This window comes from Gallinula chloropus, assembly GCF_964237585.1.
Source record: "Gallinula chloropus genome assembly, chromosome: 15".
NCBI classification, from domain to species: Eukaryota; Metazoa; Chordata; class Aves; order Gruiformes; family Rallidae; genus Gallinula; species Gallinula chloropus.
The window spans coordinates 18,253,553-18,270,988 of record NC_140100.1 but is presented as its reverse complement, the minus strand read 5'-3'; positions in this window follow the sequence as shown (position 1 = coordinate 18,270,988).

The window sequence follows — 17,436 nt, the reverse complement described above, 5'->3', positions numbered from 1 at the left end:
CTGAAGGATCACTCTCCAATCGCACAGGCAGAGGATATTTCACCAAAAATCCCTGGATATTTTACCAACGGCTTCCTTTCCTGTCACCCCCCCCAGCTCAGTTTCTTGCCATGTGGGAGACTTCAATGCTAAATTTTAAAGGCTCCCTAAGGGAGAGAAACATTCAGGATGCGTCCCGAAGATCATCCTGTGAGCAGAGCGGGGCTTTTCTAAGCGGGGCTTTTGTGTCTGCATCTCATCCCGCAGCACAAGCAGGATCTTCGATTCAAAAACAGGCAGGTTGCTGTCAGTGGGCGTCAGCAGCTCTTATCGCCGCGTTCTGGCTTCTTACAGGTATTCCGGTGTGGAGCTGCCATATCCCACTGCTGGTGCGGGAAAAGCAACAGCCCCTGTGGTTCTGGCTCCGCAGCTTTCCCCCGCCCTCCACCCAGTAAAGCTTCCAGCTCTCCTAGCCGCGCTCCCGGCTTCCAGCCACAAATCTTTCGGCCAAGCAAAGATTAAAACACAGCCCAGAAACCCTCCTGGCAACACCACCACCACCGCTCATTATCCCTCCTCTAACAAAGCATATTCTATTCCCTAAAGCAATCGAGCCCTCGGTTGTGCCTCCCGAGCGCAGGGCTGTTCAGGGAAACACAGGCCGGGCGGTGCGATAATCCATTGTGGGATGCGGCGCTTTGTGTCCCACCAGACGCCGACCCCGACCGCGCCGGCGAAACCGCAGAGCAAAGACGTTGACGTTTCTCCAACCCAGCGGCACGTCCCGCGGGATGAACGGGCAGTGGAACAAAAGTGTTCCCATTTCCTATTGGGAATCTTGAGCTCGGGATTTAGGGATTCCATACAGACTCATCGGCAACACGTGCGCAAGGGGGGCAGCACTCCCTGTTTCACTCGCCTGGCCGTTAAATACAGGAATTGCTCAGCGATCGCCCCCTTTTCCCAACCCTCAACGGGGCAACAAGCCAGGGCCGAGGGCATCCGATTTCCCATCCAAGCAGAGGCCGAGCACTCCTTTAAACAATAGAACAAGACACTCAACATATTTTATTCATAAGAACTGCTAATTTCGGCCAGCTCCTCGGGCAATTTGATCTTCAAGAGAGGGTCCATCTCCTCCAGCAGGTCAAACTTTTTCTCCTCTGCCTCCTCCTCTTTTCTATTGTCAAACACTCTGCAAGGCAGAAAACCAACAGGGACATCTACATGGAGTTCCTTTAAATCACTTTTTCCCCACAAGCCCCGCTAAACACAGCTTCATTCTTGCTGCTCCAGGGGCCTCCTGGCCAGCACAACGACATTTTGGCCATAAATCAGCCAGTCTCCCCAGCCGTAGGGGTGTTGCTGGTTCAACCAGCAAGATTTTTGGGTGGAAAACAACCAAAAAAGCCCTGGGGTAACTCTAATCCCACTCCCTCCTCCGCCCCCGTGACAGCTTTCAGAGTTTAAATCCCTTTCAGCACAAACCCGGCAGGTTTCTCCAAGGACAACAGCTACCTTTCGTGCTCCTCCCATGGAAATGGGTCCCGATGGGGTGGGACTTCAGCCGGGACCGGTGCAGCACTTGGGTGGATGGAGAGCACTTCTGTGCTGCTGGGAACCTCTGTGTTACTCTTTGGCTTTTTGACTTTGTTTCCCTTTGAGGGAAGGCGGCGGCGCTTCTTTGGGTTGCAGCCAGCCTGTAAAATCAGAGAGGCTTTAGCAAATGTTCCCTGCTCTGCAGAGAGCTGGACAGTTACGTAAAAAGCCAAAAGAATCCCAAAAAGTGCTTAAAATTACCCCCTAACCTTCCTAAAAATGATAAAAATCCACCTTGGAGGCAACGAGGCTGCGCAAAAATGTAGAGCCCAGCCCCAGGCTGCCCAGGTGAGCTTCTCCGAATGCTAAAGAGCCGAAACAACCCGCTTTAAAAACCCACCCCCAGGACGGGGCGCAAACTGGGACCACGTTGTTGGCATTTCCATACGCAGAGCGATGTTCCCCTCCCTGGTAGGACTGCCGAGTGTTGAAATGAACCAGGTTCTCACCACAAAGGAACAAGCTTTGCAAACCCAACCTCCCGTTTGCCGGCCACGGTGGGTTCCGGTGATCCTTGTGGAGAGCAGGGGAAGCAGCAGCTCCTTTTACAGAGTGCCAGGAATTTCTTGGGCCACCCCCCTGAAAGTCGCCAGAAACTCTCCCGGCACCTCCCGCTGCCCCTCTCAGGGCGGTTTTCGCACGGAGAGGCATCTTGCACGGTTTTTCTACCTCTTCTTCAGGGTTTTCCACCTCGCCCTTGGGTCTTTTGACATTTTTGCTCTTGACTTGAGGCTGTCTGCGGCCGAATTTGACTTTTTTCTTCCATATATAATAATATTCGACACACTGCGTCACGGTCTTGGTCTGGACCTGTTGGGAGAGAAACATCGCGCGTTTCTAACCGGCCGTCAGCACGATGGGTCGTTAATGCTGTTTGTATCTCCAGGGTTTCACTACCAGAGATGTTAAATATCCCCGTGCGGTCACACATCGGGGCAAATCATCTTGGTTTCAAAGAACAGGGGGGGAGGACAGACAGCAAAAGGTACGACTTCCCGGGCTAAAAGTCTCAGCCGCCCCACCCTGATGTCTTTACCTTCTTCTGAATCAGGTGAAAGTCCTTCCTGTGCTGGCAGAAAGCCTCTCTGAACAGCTGCTCCTCGACAGGGCTCCAAGAATCCGACCCTGGGAATTGAGTGAGGAGAAGCTGCCGAGGTTTGTTATTTGCCTGGCGAGGCGGCCTTTGTTCCCATGTGAGAAGAAAAACCCCATCAAGCCAAACCCCACGTCAAGGGGTGAGAACCAAAGCGTTTCCACCCCTCCACAGGGGAACGGCAACAGCTTTGTAAAACCAAATCCTCGCCAGCCAGAGGTAGAAAGGGGAGGCACCGGCCACGCCGGCGAAGGAACGGGCTTCCCGCTTACCTGTGTAATGATAATCAGCCAGTGGATGGGATCCGGACTTCTGAGGCATCCCGAAAAGCAGCATGTCCAGAGCATCCTGCAGGGTTTGATATTGAAAAACACCCAAAGAGAGGAGATGTTGGGTTCCCCCCTCAGGACGGGGGAAATGGGGCAAAACTTTCCCTTTCGATGCCTTCGACTCGGCCCACCTGTCGCAGTTCTGCGTGGCTGGGTTCTAATGGAGAAGGGGGGCTGCAGGGGGGGCTGCTGCAAGAAGCAGCTACAAGCCAGAAGCAGCAGATAAGAAGGAAGACAACTTGGGAAGAACTGACTGAAAACTCCCATTCTCCCATTCCCTGCCCCTCCCTGTGCCGTGATGGACGGGGAAAAGGGAGTGAAATTATGACTAAAGTCTGCTAAGAAGGGAGGGGTGGGGGGAAGGTGCTTTAAGATCCGGTCGCACTTCTCATTACCCGACTCTGCTGTCACTGGGGATGCAGTGTAGTTGTAAGAAATTAGTTCTCTTTCCTTTATTCTGCACTGAGTCCATTTTGCCCTTGACACTAATCACAGAGTGATCCCTCTCTGTCTTTACCTCGAATCCTAAGCCTCTCAATATATATTTTCTCCCCTTTCCAGCTGAAAAGGGATCCCCTCTCGCCCCTGTGCCCCAGAAGAAGACTCTTCTGTGCAGCTTCCCTGGGGCTAACAAAGCCTGAGCCAGCCCGTTAACTACATACAGGTGAAGATATTGTTCCTTACCATGACGTTGCCCTGCGCTTCGTGCAGGCAGTGCAACACTTGCTCCTGGTTCATCGGGCCCCCCGGCATGGCACTGGAGCAGGCCACCTTGAGCAGTTGGCTTACTGCAAATGCAATGAAAACCAAGGGAAAGTCAAGTTTCTGCCCAAGGGAAGAGGAAAAAACTCGATGGGAGACAAGAGGGAGGGGGAGGAACAGGTTCAACCAAGAACCATGCGAGATCCCCTTCCCTTAACGCCTGCAGAGGAGGTGAAGGAAAAGCGGGGAAGCTGCGGTGGGGAGGCCGACCCATCAGACCTGGGGAAGCCGTGGGGATGGGTGAGGAAGAAAAGCATTAAAAGAAAAACCTCTGTCCTGCGTTTCGGGGTTCGACTCGATGTCTCCCCACGGCTTCCACACCAACGTCGCACCATGGTCGTCGTTGTCTGCCTGCGACCTGTCGTGCAGCTCTGGCAGCTCTGCTTGAAACTGGCTGCCAACCTTGATGTGCCTGAAGTTGAGGAGGAAAAGAGGAGGTGAGGAAGACAAGCTGGGAATGGCGATGGCACAAAGAGTGGCAATTCCCTTCTGGCCGGTGCAGGGCATTCCCCGAGCCCCGAGCCACGGTCCCCTCATCGCCCCCTTCTCTTAATTCCGATTGCCACGGCGAGGACTCACGGCTCCACACTGATGTCTTCCTCCAGAGAAGATCCAAGGTCCCCCTCCATTCTGCCTGGAAAAAGAAAACACCCGCTCAAGATAGAAACCGCTTTGCCGAGATCGTCCTCCAGCCTCAATTCTCCCTCCCTTGCTGCAAATCACTGAGCTTGTCCCGGAATCCCCCAAATTTCAGGGAAATTGCTGGGTCTTTGTCTCCCCTCCACTCGGAATATGGGCACCGGGACATCATTTCACAGCACAGCTCAGAAATCAGACATGGGGATGGAGCAGGGGCTGCAAAAACCAGCAGCAAAGCAAAACCCCGGAACAGTGTTCGCACACAAGACCATAATCTTTTACTTGAGGGGGGGTGTTTCAAGCTTTGCTGGGTCCCATATTTGTAGGCACAGCTCCCCAACTCGGCTGCAATCTCCCAAAAATTACAGCTGACAAACCAGTGGGAGGAAGTGGGGAGCAAAAAAATTATCCACAAACTCTTCTTGGGCACAAGAGCTTCCTTTGAGGTTCTCCTTATCCAGGATCACCTGGGGGAAGGATTCCAAAAGACAACCCCCTCAAAGTTAGAGGCGCCTGAAAACCCCCAGTGGCATCGGATCATTAGCTGCCCCTCAAAACTCATGCGGGGAGGGAGGCGTGGGGTGCAGTTAGGGGCTCTGCAGGGATTTTGTAGTCAGGGAGAGCTGAAAGGAATAAAAGTAACCCAAAAAACTGTGGAGTCGCCATGAAATTCATTAAACTGCCTGGTAAAATCGCAGTCATTCCCTCAGGCTCTAACACCACAATCTATCCCACACGGCACAGCTGCCATGAGTCAAACTCCCACACCCCGCGGTGTTCCCCGCAGCCCAGGGGGGTTAAACAGGGCACGTATTTCCCAAGACAGCACCAGGACGGACCCTGGACCCGTTACCAAACCCCGTAACACAGTGGACCGTTGTGGCGGCCTAACCTGAGTGCAGTTCAGGGGGTTCCAGCCGCCCGAGCTCTCTACTGATGGCAAAGGCGGTGAGAATTGACCACGGCGATGTCGCTACCCAGAGAGTTTTTGCCAAGCCACGAACCCACTGCAGAGCTGGAGGCACCACTCACTCCCTTCCCTCCACCTGAGTCTGTTACTGGTACAGGACCGGTATCACCAGGGGCAACACTGTGACGTCATCGTCTCCCAGCATGCCAAGCACAGGGGAGAAGGTTCCACCTGTACTTCTCCCTTTTACCTGCCGGTTCTCCTTCCCTCGTGGCAAACGCCATCACTTACCACGAACACGCCGACAGTTCTCGGGCCCCGTCTCAGTATAAAGCTGCTGGGCACAGATTTTAGGGAGAAAACACTTCGGGAGCCACTGCCATCAGCAGGAGTGGCACCCATCCTACTCCTAAGCCAAAAGCCGGGACTGGGGGACAGAGGTTTCAGCCCAGGAATGTAGTTCAGTTTTCTAACCTTTGGTTTCAGAGCTTCTCTTGGACATTTACCATGTTTGCAAGCAAAAGCTGGTACAACTGAGAAATGACACAGGGCACAGTTAGCACTGTTCCCTGAGCTATATAGCAAGGAACCCCAAGGTCTGAGAGGCTGCTCGCGTGATACTGGGAAATCTTTCACCACAGCAACATATTTCATTCATCGCACCTTTGGTTTGAGAGTTACTGCAGGACATTTAGCATGTTTGCAAGCAGAAGCTGCTACAGCCCAGACATGGCATCGTGCAACTACAGCACTGTTCCCTGAGCTATACAGCAAAGAATCCCAAGGTCTGAGGGGCTGCTCCGTGATAGAGTGGGAGCTATCAGTATAGGAATGTATTTCAGTCTTGGCACCTTTTGGGTTGTCTTTGTTCCCCGTCTCTCTGCCCCTGGGGGTGCAGATGTGTCTCCAGGCTGTGGTGACACGGGTGCTGGAGCCAGTGCTGTGTGGCCGTGCTGGGGAGCTGTCACCCAGCGGCTGCAGCTGGCTCTGCACTGGTTGTTCCGTGCTCTCGGCTGAGAGCTGGTGCTGTCTGTGTGACGCGTGGGAACAGCTCCCTTGGGACCAGCAAAAGGGGGGCCACTGGCCACCCCCCAGCAGAATGCTGAACCACTGGGCTGCCTCACTGGGACAAGAGGACGTGGAATTAAAAAACAGTAGTTTTTCATTAAGTCTAATTAGTAGTAGTAAATCCAACAAGGGTTATACAATTTGTTTTCTTATTCAATTTTATTTATTATAATAAATATAAATATTGTAATTACTATAATTAATACAACAAATAAATAATTTAATTAATAATATCCAAAATACTACTTTATTCTAGTATCACAATAGTATATATTACCACAATAGTAAATCCAACAAGGATTATAAAATTTTGTTTTCTTATTTAATTTTATTTATTATAATATATACAAATAATATCATTACTATAATTACTATATTATAATTATCAATATCAAAAATGTAATGGTATTCTAGTACCACAATAGTATATATTACCACAATAGTAAATCCCACAACTATTTTCTTTTCTTATTCAATTTTATTTATTAATAGAAATATTATTAATAATATAATTAATGTGCTATAAATATTATCATTTGTAATATCCAAAATATTATTTTATTATTCAAAATCATTTATTTTCTAAGACAATCTAAGAATTAATTTGTTTCCTTTAAAGGGGAGGAAACCCCCACACCACCGCAACTAACAGGTTTCAGTACTCTGAGCTTCTGTCCTGGGCAGAGTCCGACTCCCCAAGCAGCCATCAGAGCTGAGCTGAGTTAGCCTGGGCTCTTTGCCACAGCACCTGGCAGTCCTGCCCCATCCAAGGGGACAGCTCCAGGACAACAACACACCTCGCTCAGCTCAGAGCCCAGCTCAGGGCTGGAAGGGCTGGGGCAGCAGCAGAGCACAGGACCCCTAATCCTGAGGTGGGGAGTTGGAGCCCCGAGCTGCGCACTGAGACGAGGACTGTTGCTGTCCAGGCGCTGCGCCCAAGCGCCTCTCTCCTCTCTCCAACGAGCCCCCTGGCTGGGGCAGGGGTGCCCCACGAAGCTGCACTCGTATGTGCCTGTATGTTTGTTGCCTTTACCTGTTGCCACACATCCACCTGATCACTTGTCCTGTCGTTACGAGATGTTCCATTGTTCAGACAGACTTGTTTGAGGGCAGCAGTTAATGTCACTTGCACTTTTTATTCTGGCACCTCATAGTTTCTCTGTCAATCTGAATTGACTAAATCTAAATCTGGGGGAAAGGATACAACAGTTCTCATCAGTCCGTGGAATTTCTCACGTCACAACATTGTGATTGCTGTGATTGATCTGTATGACACTATAGATTTCATGGAATATTTAGATACCTTGTAGATCACGATTCAAAGGTCGATTGAAACAAGTTGCCAGGAGGTTTCAACTGGTTTCTATCAGTCCAAATTCTCTCACACATTTACACAGCAGTCATTGCTAAAGCAACATTATGAAATGCTCTTCAGAGATATTGACTCAATTGTGATTTTGAGATTTTGGGGCACAACTAGTGCATTACAGGGAGTATTCTAAGTTTTCAAAGTTTCAGTTGTGCTTGTTTGATTACACATATTTGCTGGGTTGATCCCTTTAGATACAAATCAGAAAGCTGCTCTTCCAGTTTAAAAATATCCAGAAACAGGAAAATGCAAAAAGGAAAGAGAAGCTGGCTGCTTCTCCCAGAAGCCCCCCACCCCGCAGCCACCCCTCCTCCACTGCAACAGAGCCATTTCCAACTTCAGTCTGGGCACTCAGCGGCAGCAGGAATTCCTCTGCTGGGAGTCTGCAAAGTGCCATCCTGAAGGCTCTGCTTCTCTACAAAGCTTCCTCCCCCACGCCTTTCTTCTGCTACACTAAATGACTTATTCGTAGCTGTGTGTCGGGCATGTGACCAGTCAATCCAGGCTGCCTGGTTTGTTCAGGGCTCTTGCTCCGGTCTAGCTACAGGTATTAACTTTGCATCCCAATTCCCCCCATTCCTGGAGCCAACTTAAAGCATTCCTCTATTTCCCAGGGATCTTTCAAGATATTTCCCAGGTTTCACTCGTTTGTTTTGGGGTTTCTTCCATAAAAATAGATGGGAGATTGAAGTGCAAGTAATTTCTTTATATTACTTTCTGCAAGTTCTCTGCTGTACATATACCTTGGTTTGGGTGAGCAGACTTGGTGTGGAGTGAAAGTTGGATGAGCTGAGTGTTAGAAATGCCAAAGGTCCTAAGAAAGGACTGGCAGCAGATGTACTAGTGAAGCAGTAATTTATGATACATTCTTGCAGGACCGGGTGTTCTAGTGAAGTAGGCACACCTGTGGGCAGATTTTGCAGCACTTTTATACCCTATTCCCATCCGAAATCCCTCCCTTGTTTACCTATGAATTAGGTATTTCCAAGGTTTACAGGCTGAACCGAGGCGCCTTCTTCACAATAGAACATAACATAATACACATCCCATGTCTGGCAGGTTCCTGCTTTCCATTAATAGTTATGGCCTTACTAAGTTACCATTCAGTCCATTCAAGATTCAAAATCAAAGGTTAAATCCTAGCAGCACTTAATGATGGACTAATTCCGAGATTCACAAGTACTTTGTAATGCCGACAATTTAAGTCATCACTGCATCTTTCTTGATTCTAATAACCAGAAATAACCAGAAAGACTTTACTAGGAATGCAGTGACCATTTATGGGCATTCCATTATGACCTACAGAATTTAATGTACTTAATTAAATAACTCAGATAATACAATGTTATGTGAATTTAAGAAGAGAAATATGATTAATCAAGGAAAATGGATGCACAGAAGCAACATTCTTCTCCTAGAGCAGCACAGAGCCCCCCTTGCTGCAGAAAAAGAATATCCATTCCCCTTCTACAATGAGTTTCAATGAGGAGACAAGGGGCGGGAGGGGAATCCACTCCCCTTCCATCCTTATCTGTTTGAGAACAAATTCCTTATGGATTTATTTATTACAGAAGTAAATTCACCTTAATGATATCATAGCCAGAACTTTACAAGACATAAAAATACAAACTAAGTTGGTGCAGGAGCAGCAAATCAGATTGCACAATTAATGCCAACCATGTAATCACCACACTGTGCGTCTCTTCAAGGCTGATTGAGCATTATTTTGCTGCTTCTATCTCCTTAAGTGTCATTAACTCCAGCAGTCTCTAGACATTTTTAATCCTCGGGGGGGATTTTCTGTAGAAGTGAAGGAGCAGTAACTTTCTTCCTCCTGTGGAGCACTCAAGAAAACCAGCATGTATGGAACACAGACTGTGATGGTTCTTTCCACATTAAGTTTTCTAGCTTCTTGTATCACCATTACTGTTGCTGCCACTGTTTGTGGGCAAGAGGGACACCTCTTGCTTATTGAGTCCAATTGCTTGGAAAAGTATCCCACTGGTCTTTTCCAGCTTCCCATTCTCTGGGTCAGAACTCCCAAGGCAAGATGCAGCTGTTCCTGGGCAAACAAGTGAAGTCTTTAGTTTCTGATAATCCCAAGGCTGGTGCTGTCATGAAGACTAATCTGAGTTTCCAAAAAAGCCTCTTGTTGCTGTTGATCCCATATAAAAGGAGTAGACTTCTGGGCTTCACACAGTGGCTTGGCTGCTAGACCATAATGCATGATCCAGAGCCGACAACACCCTGCCCTTCCCAGAAGTGCTCTCAGCTCACATACAGCTCGAGGCTCTGGAATAGCACAAATTCCCTCTTTTCAGCCTGTCCTCGGCCCTCGTTTTCCTTCTAGTTTATTTCTGGCACCGCTGGGAACCGGCAGCCTCAGGACCAGCTTTCCAGGCAGGTTTCTGCAAGGTTTGTGGCTCTGGGGGGGAGGAAGGTGGGTTATGCTGGGAGATGAAGTGAGCAAAGTAAGCATGACTTGGAGAAGCTGAATTGAGGAGATAGCTTGGACTTTGGGATCTGCTCATCCTCAGTGGCAGGTGAGGTGCGAATCTGTCTGGTGGGCCAGCAGCCCTTGGGTACAGCTCAAGTTTCGGGGGGGCCATGGTATGGCATGGCCAAAACAAGACAAAAAGAAAGTGCCCCTTGCTGCCCCCAAGTGCTGGAATTATTTCCTTCCAGGTATACCCCAAATGAGCAACATTTCTAGCCAAAATGAGGAAGTGTTCCTGTTCATGTGCTAGAGCCAGGTGAGATTGCCTCTGAAACCTCCTGTACAAGCGCTGTTGCAAAAGGGTGAGCTGACCCTGGAACAGCTGCTGGAAAGAGCAGCTTCCTTGTCCTTGAGCAGGGAGAGCAGTCTCAGGTGAGGGAAGGAGCAGAGGAGAGCTCCTTCAGCCTATCTCAGCCAAGACACTCCTCTGATAGGAATTCAGCATGCAGCAGAATGCAGGCCATTGAAATGGAACAGTGAATTGGAAATGCTGAATGACTGCAGCCATGGGGGTGCCAGAAAACCTGCCATCACATGGCTTTAGGTGAGCCCACCCTGGCCATGTGGTCTCCCACCCTGGGCATGTGGTCTCCAGCAGAGCCAGCACTTGACAGCAGTCCAGAGGCTGTATTAGGCTGCATGCCACCACCCCCCACTCACTGAAACTTGAAAGCAGTAGTTAAGGGCAACTTTCCCTCCATGGAGATTCCTGGCTCCGTCTTACGCTGCAGCCAGTGACATGTATCTGCAACCTCAGCTCACCCTGACCAAAAATGACCTGTGACACATCCCTATGCTGGCAGGTATTTGCTTTGCTGGACTAGGAGGAAAAACCCAATATGATGCAAAATAAAGGCCTGTGGGTCTTTCACAGTCTGACTTACGCCTCTGCCCTAATCTCTCCTCACCATGTGGTTTCCATACTGGTACAATGGGCGTGTTATCTTCTGATTTGTGCTCTTCTAAGATCTTCTGTATCAAGACTTTATTGATCAACTCATGAATTTCCTGTTTTGCCTTAGGTTTAATTGGGTACTGTTAATCCTAACTGGTTTTGCACCTTTCTTCCATTCAGCTTTTACTGGCTGTACTGGTGTGGATTTCCCTGGGCTGTTGGTTTCCCATCCCATAGAGAGCACCACGTGACTGACTTCTGGGGGGATTTCTTGTCATTTTGGCTTTTCTTGTAGCATGAGGATTTCTCCTGATTTGGTTCAGGTCCCTTTAACAACAATTCCCCATCTCCAAAACCAATCTGGGCATTCCATTTAGGTAAGACATCCCTTCCCATGAAGGGAATTGGACATTCTGGAACGTACAGGAATGAACCTGCTCTAATTTTGTTTCCAAACTGTAAATTCAGGGGTTGTAAGAACAGCTGGCTTTCCTCTCTCCCTTTGGCTCCCTCAATATTTGCTGGTTTAGCTGGTTTAGCTCCTATCTTCATTTGCTGGTTTAGCTGGTTTAGCTCCCCTTTTTCCCCTGCTTAATGTCGTACAGTGTAGACCAATCTATAGCTTTAGGCACAGCATTTTGGACCCCGTATAAAATACACCGCTGGTATCTTTTCGGTCTCTGTCTGTGTTCATGTGGATTCAGACCCCCTTGAGGAGCCCCTGGGGAAAAGGTTTGGTCTCTGGTGCCATCTACTGCCTGAGCACAGACATCCTCCTCTGCTCGCCTTCTCGTGGTTCTTGAGCTTTATTTCCCTTCGTGGAGAAGCCTCTAAAACGAGTGGCTCTTTGTAGAGCAACGACTCTTTTCTCAACACTATTTCTAGCTGTCTTCTGATAGTTGATGTGCAATGAATCCAGTGGTTGTACCTAAGTACAACCTATACTACTACATCTACAGTTGTACTATAGAAGGGGGGAAGAATGTCCTGATAGCCAGTATTCCTTACAACCCTGCTGCTTTAGAGCTTGGCTAGGAGGACTCAGAAGAATTGCATTTGCCAGCTGGATGCATGGAAGGAGGTGCTGAAGAGCTTTTTTCAAAGATGATCATTCGATCTAAACCATTTTTAACAGAGAGAAGTTCACTGGATGAGGGTCAGCTTTCCTGAGCCCAAACCCAGTGTGTTTTCTGTCAGTGCCCTCTGTGTGTTTAAGGTGTGAATGAGACTTTGTGTTCCAGAGACAATCGGTGTCTGTAACTGGCTGGGTTGGGGTTTTTTGCCTTTGATTGGTCCAGTTTGTACCTGAGGAATCTGCTTCAGGATGGCAAATCTATAGATGCTTCTCTGGTGTCCTGAAGCAGAGCAGTCCTATCTGTAAGATTCCAAACTGTCACTGCAGAAGTCAGTGCCGTTGGGTGGAAGGGGAACTGAAACACAGAATCACAGCTTGTCTTTTCTCAAAGCAGCCCAAGGCCAACCCACGGCAGCCGGTAACTTCGGCTCCCCATTTTACAAGGCCTTGCTTTAGCACTGTTGCTGAGAGCTGGACTTCTCCCAGGACCTGAGATGTGGCCAACTTTGGCCTGGTCACAGCCCCTGGATCTGTAGGAGGCAGTGAAAGCTCAGGAAAGTTCTTAACATCTGATGGCTCCAAAATGTCCCATGTTGAAGTTTGGTTTGGAAACTGAAGTGTTTGGCAATCCACAGCTTCTTGTTTTCTGGACAGAGCTTTTTCCACTTGGGTGTTTTGGCTGTAGTAACCGTAGGAGAAGAGCACATCTTTGGGGGAGTGGAATGACATTCAGGGAGGTGTCTTTGAGCATGTTTTGGGTTGGCATGGCAGGTTTTTGCTAGCGGGGCTGCTACAGTGGTGGTTTCTGGGAAAAGATGCCAGCAGCTTCCCCACAGCGGCAGTGACCCCTGATGGGGCTCCTCTGGGTTCGGGCAGAGGATAGGTGAGCGCAGGCAGCAAGAGAGTCCCCATTTGCTTTGGAGTCAGTAAGCCTGACCTGAAGGTGATGTGACCTCCCCAAGGCTGGACACCATGTTGCTATTGGAGCTGTGTGGGGGAGCGTTTGTCCCCTGGGCTCAGCCGTGGCAGTGTTGTGCTGCATGTGTGCAGCTGCTGCTGCTGCTCTGGAGGCCCACGTTAGCTCCAAGGCCTGTGGGAGGTTCTGAACCAAACTGAAGATGTGCTTTTGTCCCTTTTATGTAGTTCACACCCAAACCGGGGGCCAGATCATAGAGTCCTAGAGTGCTTTAGGTTGGAAGGGACCTTTCCAGGTCATCTAGTGCAACCCCCTGCAGTGAGCAGGGAGCCCACCAGATCGGGTTGCTCAGAGCTTTATCGAGCCTGACCTCCAATGCCTCCCGGGCTGGGGCCTCCACCACCTCTCTGGGCAACCTGTGCCAGTGACTCACCACTACGAATTAGGAAGAGCTTCTTTGCACTGTTCAATTTAACCTGCCCTGCTCTAGTTTCGACCACTGTTCCTTGTCCCATCACTCCAGGCCCTTGTAAACAGTCCCTGCCAGGTGTCCTATAGGCCCCTTCAGGGACTGGAAGGCTGCTCTAAAGGCTATCCTGAGCCTTATCCTCTCCAGGCCAAACAAGCCCAACTCTCTCAGGCCATCTTTGTAGGATGGGGTGCTCCAGACTTGTGATCATCCACGCAGCCTCCTCTGGACCCGCTCCAAGAGGTCCATGTCACTGTTCTCCTCGGGACTCCAGAGCTGGAGGCAGTACTGCAGGTGGGGTCTCAGCCAAGCAGAGCAGAGGGGAAGAAGCCCCTCTCTCGACCTGCTGGACACACTTCTTTTGGTGGAAGCCAGGATGCAATTGGTCTCCTGGCCTGCAAAGTGAAGCCTTTGGAAGCTGTGGAGGTGCCGTAAGTCCTGCTGTTCCTTATGGCACTTTATAGCCTGTGAGCATTTAGGTAGGACAGCCTGGCAGAGGAACCAAGCTGCGGCATGGAGAGCTGGGCTTTGTCTGACAGGGTAAGGCAGTGGCAGAGGCAGACACTCAGTTCTTGTGCCTTCTGCTTTCTTGGCGACGTTTTTAACGCCTTAAGCAGTGGGGAGTGCCTGGCTTCCCTTGGGAAGCGATCTTCTTAACCAGGCACAATTGCCACTGGTGTTTTCCCTGGGTATTCATCCTATGCAGAGACTGAAGAACGTGGAACCGAATCCCTGCTTAATGCCCTAGTCCCACCCACTGTGGTACCCCCATTCCTTGTTTGAAAGTACCAGGTCCAAAGAGATCTACATTTGTGTGTTTAAGGGTATTTGGTGCTGGCCTTTCCTTGAAGGTAATGGGAACTCGGCCCTCCACCCCCTCTAAGCACACTCTCTCCTTGGCCTTCAGCTGTGCCTGTCACTTTACTGAAACAAGAAGGGAGAAAGCTAGCAGTGAGATAACTGTCTCAGCTAACTCCAGCTGGACTTTCTGAAGCCATGAATGCTTTGAGAGCTTTAGAGCAGAGTCGGCACAATCCCAAGTCCTTAAAACCCCCACCGTTGAGCCCAAAGACAGTGAAGCTCCATGTGAAACTGCCGGCTTAGTCCGTAGATCCTGTTCTTTTGCCCTTGTGTCCCATGGGGTCGTTTTTGCAGAGGCTCCTTCTGTCCACCTGTCTTGCAGTTTGAGGTGTGGACTGGGGCCTTTGGCTCATGCATGATGTTTCTTCTGGTTGCTTTTTGCTGTTCTTTTAGTGTTTCGGATGCGTTTTCTGCCTGGAAACCGTAACTTGTGGTCTCCTGCAAGTTGGGCAGTGTCCCTTTTGGTGCTGTCTGACTTATTTCTGGGGAGTCGGTAGTAGGTAGGTCGGTAGGAGGGGAATGGTGGACTTGTGGTCCATGGAGAATGAGTGCCCGGTGGGCAACAGCCAGATCTGGGGAGGGCTGAGAGGGCTTCTGGCCCATAGGTAGCAGCTGCCAGAGGACTAAGTGTAGCTGTGAATGTCCGTGTGCTTCCAAAGTCACAGTCATTTCTCCTTCCAAGTGGCTTTTTGGTTGTGGCTTTGGGATGAAGCAAGCAGCAGACGGCCATACTAGTTAACCCTCTTTTATTGCCCACAAGAAATAGCCCCGCTGTCAGCTTCCAGGCGCCGCCAGCAGCCGTGCCGTCCCCCTCAGCTGCTGCTGGGCAGCGTTCAGGAGTGTTTGTCCCCCATCTTCTGCTCCTTGTGGGGTGTCAGGCTGTCCCGCAGGGAGGTCTCTCTGTGCCCGGGGGTGGCAGGTGGTGCGGGGCACTTGGCCCGCTTGCCTGATCTGGGCCCGGGGCAGCCTGAGCCACCAGCCGGTACCTGAGGCAGGCGGGTCAAGAGCAGGCGGGGCTGCCTGCGCAGAGCCTCCTCCGCCAGCTGGGCCGGGACAGGGGGATGACGCTGGGGAGCAGCCGGGGCTCTGGAGATGGGACCGAGCAGCGGGATGTGCAGGGGGCTCCAGCGGGTCAAGAGCACGCAGGGCTGCCTGCGCAGAGCCTCTTCCACACGCTGGGCTGGGCAGGGGGGTTGATGCTGGGGAGCAGCCGGGGCTCTGGAGATGGGACCGAGCAGCGGGATGTGCAGGGGGCTCCAGCGGGTCAAGAGCACACAGGGCTGCCTGCGCAGAGCCTCTTGCACAAGCTGGGCTGGGCGGGGTGGGGGATGATGCTGGGGAGCAGCCAGGGATGTTTCCAGCGGACCCATCACAGCACTCTGTGGGGGACTCTCTGGACGTCTGTCCCCTGCTGACTCCTTGGACGTCTCTGGAGATCCCTCCTCAAAAGTCTCCAGAGTGGGACTTGGTGGCAGCCTGGTGGGCAGCTCTGTCTCTACCTCGCCCTGCTTCCCCTCACAGTCCTGCAAGGGGGAGGCCGCCACACCCCCCAGAAGGGGTCTGTGTCCCACAGCATTGCTGCCATCAGTTAGTCCTGGGGCAGTCACCCTCCTGCTCGTACTCCAGGCAGTCAGGGAATTTGAAGAAGGAGGAAGCGCTGGGAAGGCTCTTGGGGACATGGAGGAAGATGTCTGTGCTGTCCATCGGCAGTGCTGCCACTTCATCCATGGAGAAGATGCCCTCTGCCCTACAGTCCAAGAGGTGGGGGAGCTTGTTGAGAGATGTGGTCAAGTTGGGGATTTTGGCATATCAGGCGAGACATCCCCCAGCACCCCTACTCCCCACCCTCTCACGCCCTCACCCCCCCTCTGAGGGTTTGCTCTTTGGAGCAGCCGTCCCCTGCCACATACTCATAGATGCCAGGGAGATCGTGGAGGACCTCAGCAGTCAAGCTCAGGTTACTGGTGGTCATGATGGTGGCCTCATTGTCCCCTGGTTTTGTTCCCAGCGCTTGGTCTGGGGGGCCGTCGCAGCACCCCACATTCCTGAGGAGTCATGGAGCTCCTCGAGGAGCGTGGTGCTGGCAAGGCTGTTGGGGAAAGAACGGACATCAGGGTCAGCCTCCTTGCTGTCCTTCGGCTCTGCTGCAGCCACTCATTTCTGGAGTCAGCTCTCCTCTTCCATGTACTCGTAGGTGCCAGGGAGCTGGTTGAGGAAACATCTGGAGTTGGGGATGTCATGGAGGGTGGCCTCGCCTTCCCCCAACCCAGAAGGCAGCACACGGGTTGTAACCGCTGGGCCCCTCTCTGTTGGGGAAGCAAAGAGGGTTGATGGGGTGAGCCATTGGCAGGTAGAGGGTGGTGGCAGCCTGGGGGGTGTCTGGAGGGGCCATAGCACCAGGAGGAGCAGGAGCCTGCTGCTGTACCTTCCATGGCAGTCGGGGAGTCTGGAGTTTGTTTGGGGCACACAGTGACCTAGGGGCTCTGTCCCCATGCTGACCATTCTTCCAGCACCTGCTTCAGCCAGTCCCACCAGGCTTTGGGTCATCATCCCACAAACAGGTCCCATGGCCAGGATTTCCCCCCCTGCCCATGAGGTCCTGGTCTGAACGATGCCTTCCCATCCCCACCGGAGTTTCCCACGCCCAGGGCGCTCTCCATCCCAGTGATGATTTCTCAGCCCTGTGATGCTTTCCTATCCCCAGGGTCTCCAGACCCCACAGTTTCCCGTTCTAAGCAGAGTTTTCCTGGGGAGGGGAATTTCCTCTGTGAAGGGACAGGATGGGCCCAGCACTTCCAGCCATACGATGCCGACACGTGTGTGCAGCCCCCTCCCGCCCACGTGCTGGGGATGGATTGAGGTGGGGGGCTTGGGGTCCTTTGGGTTGTCTTTGTTCCCCGTCTCTCTTCCCCCGGGGGTGCAGATGTGTCTCCAGGCTGTGGTGACACGGGTGCTGGAGCCAGTGCTGTGTGGCC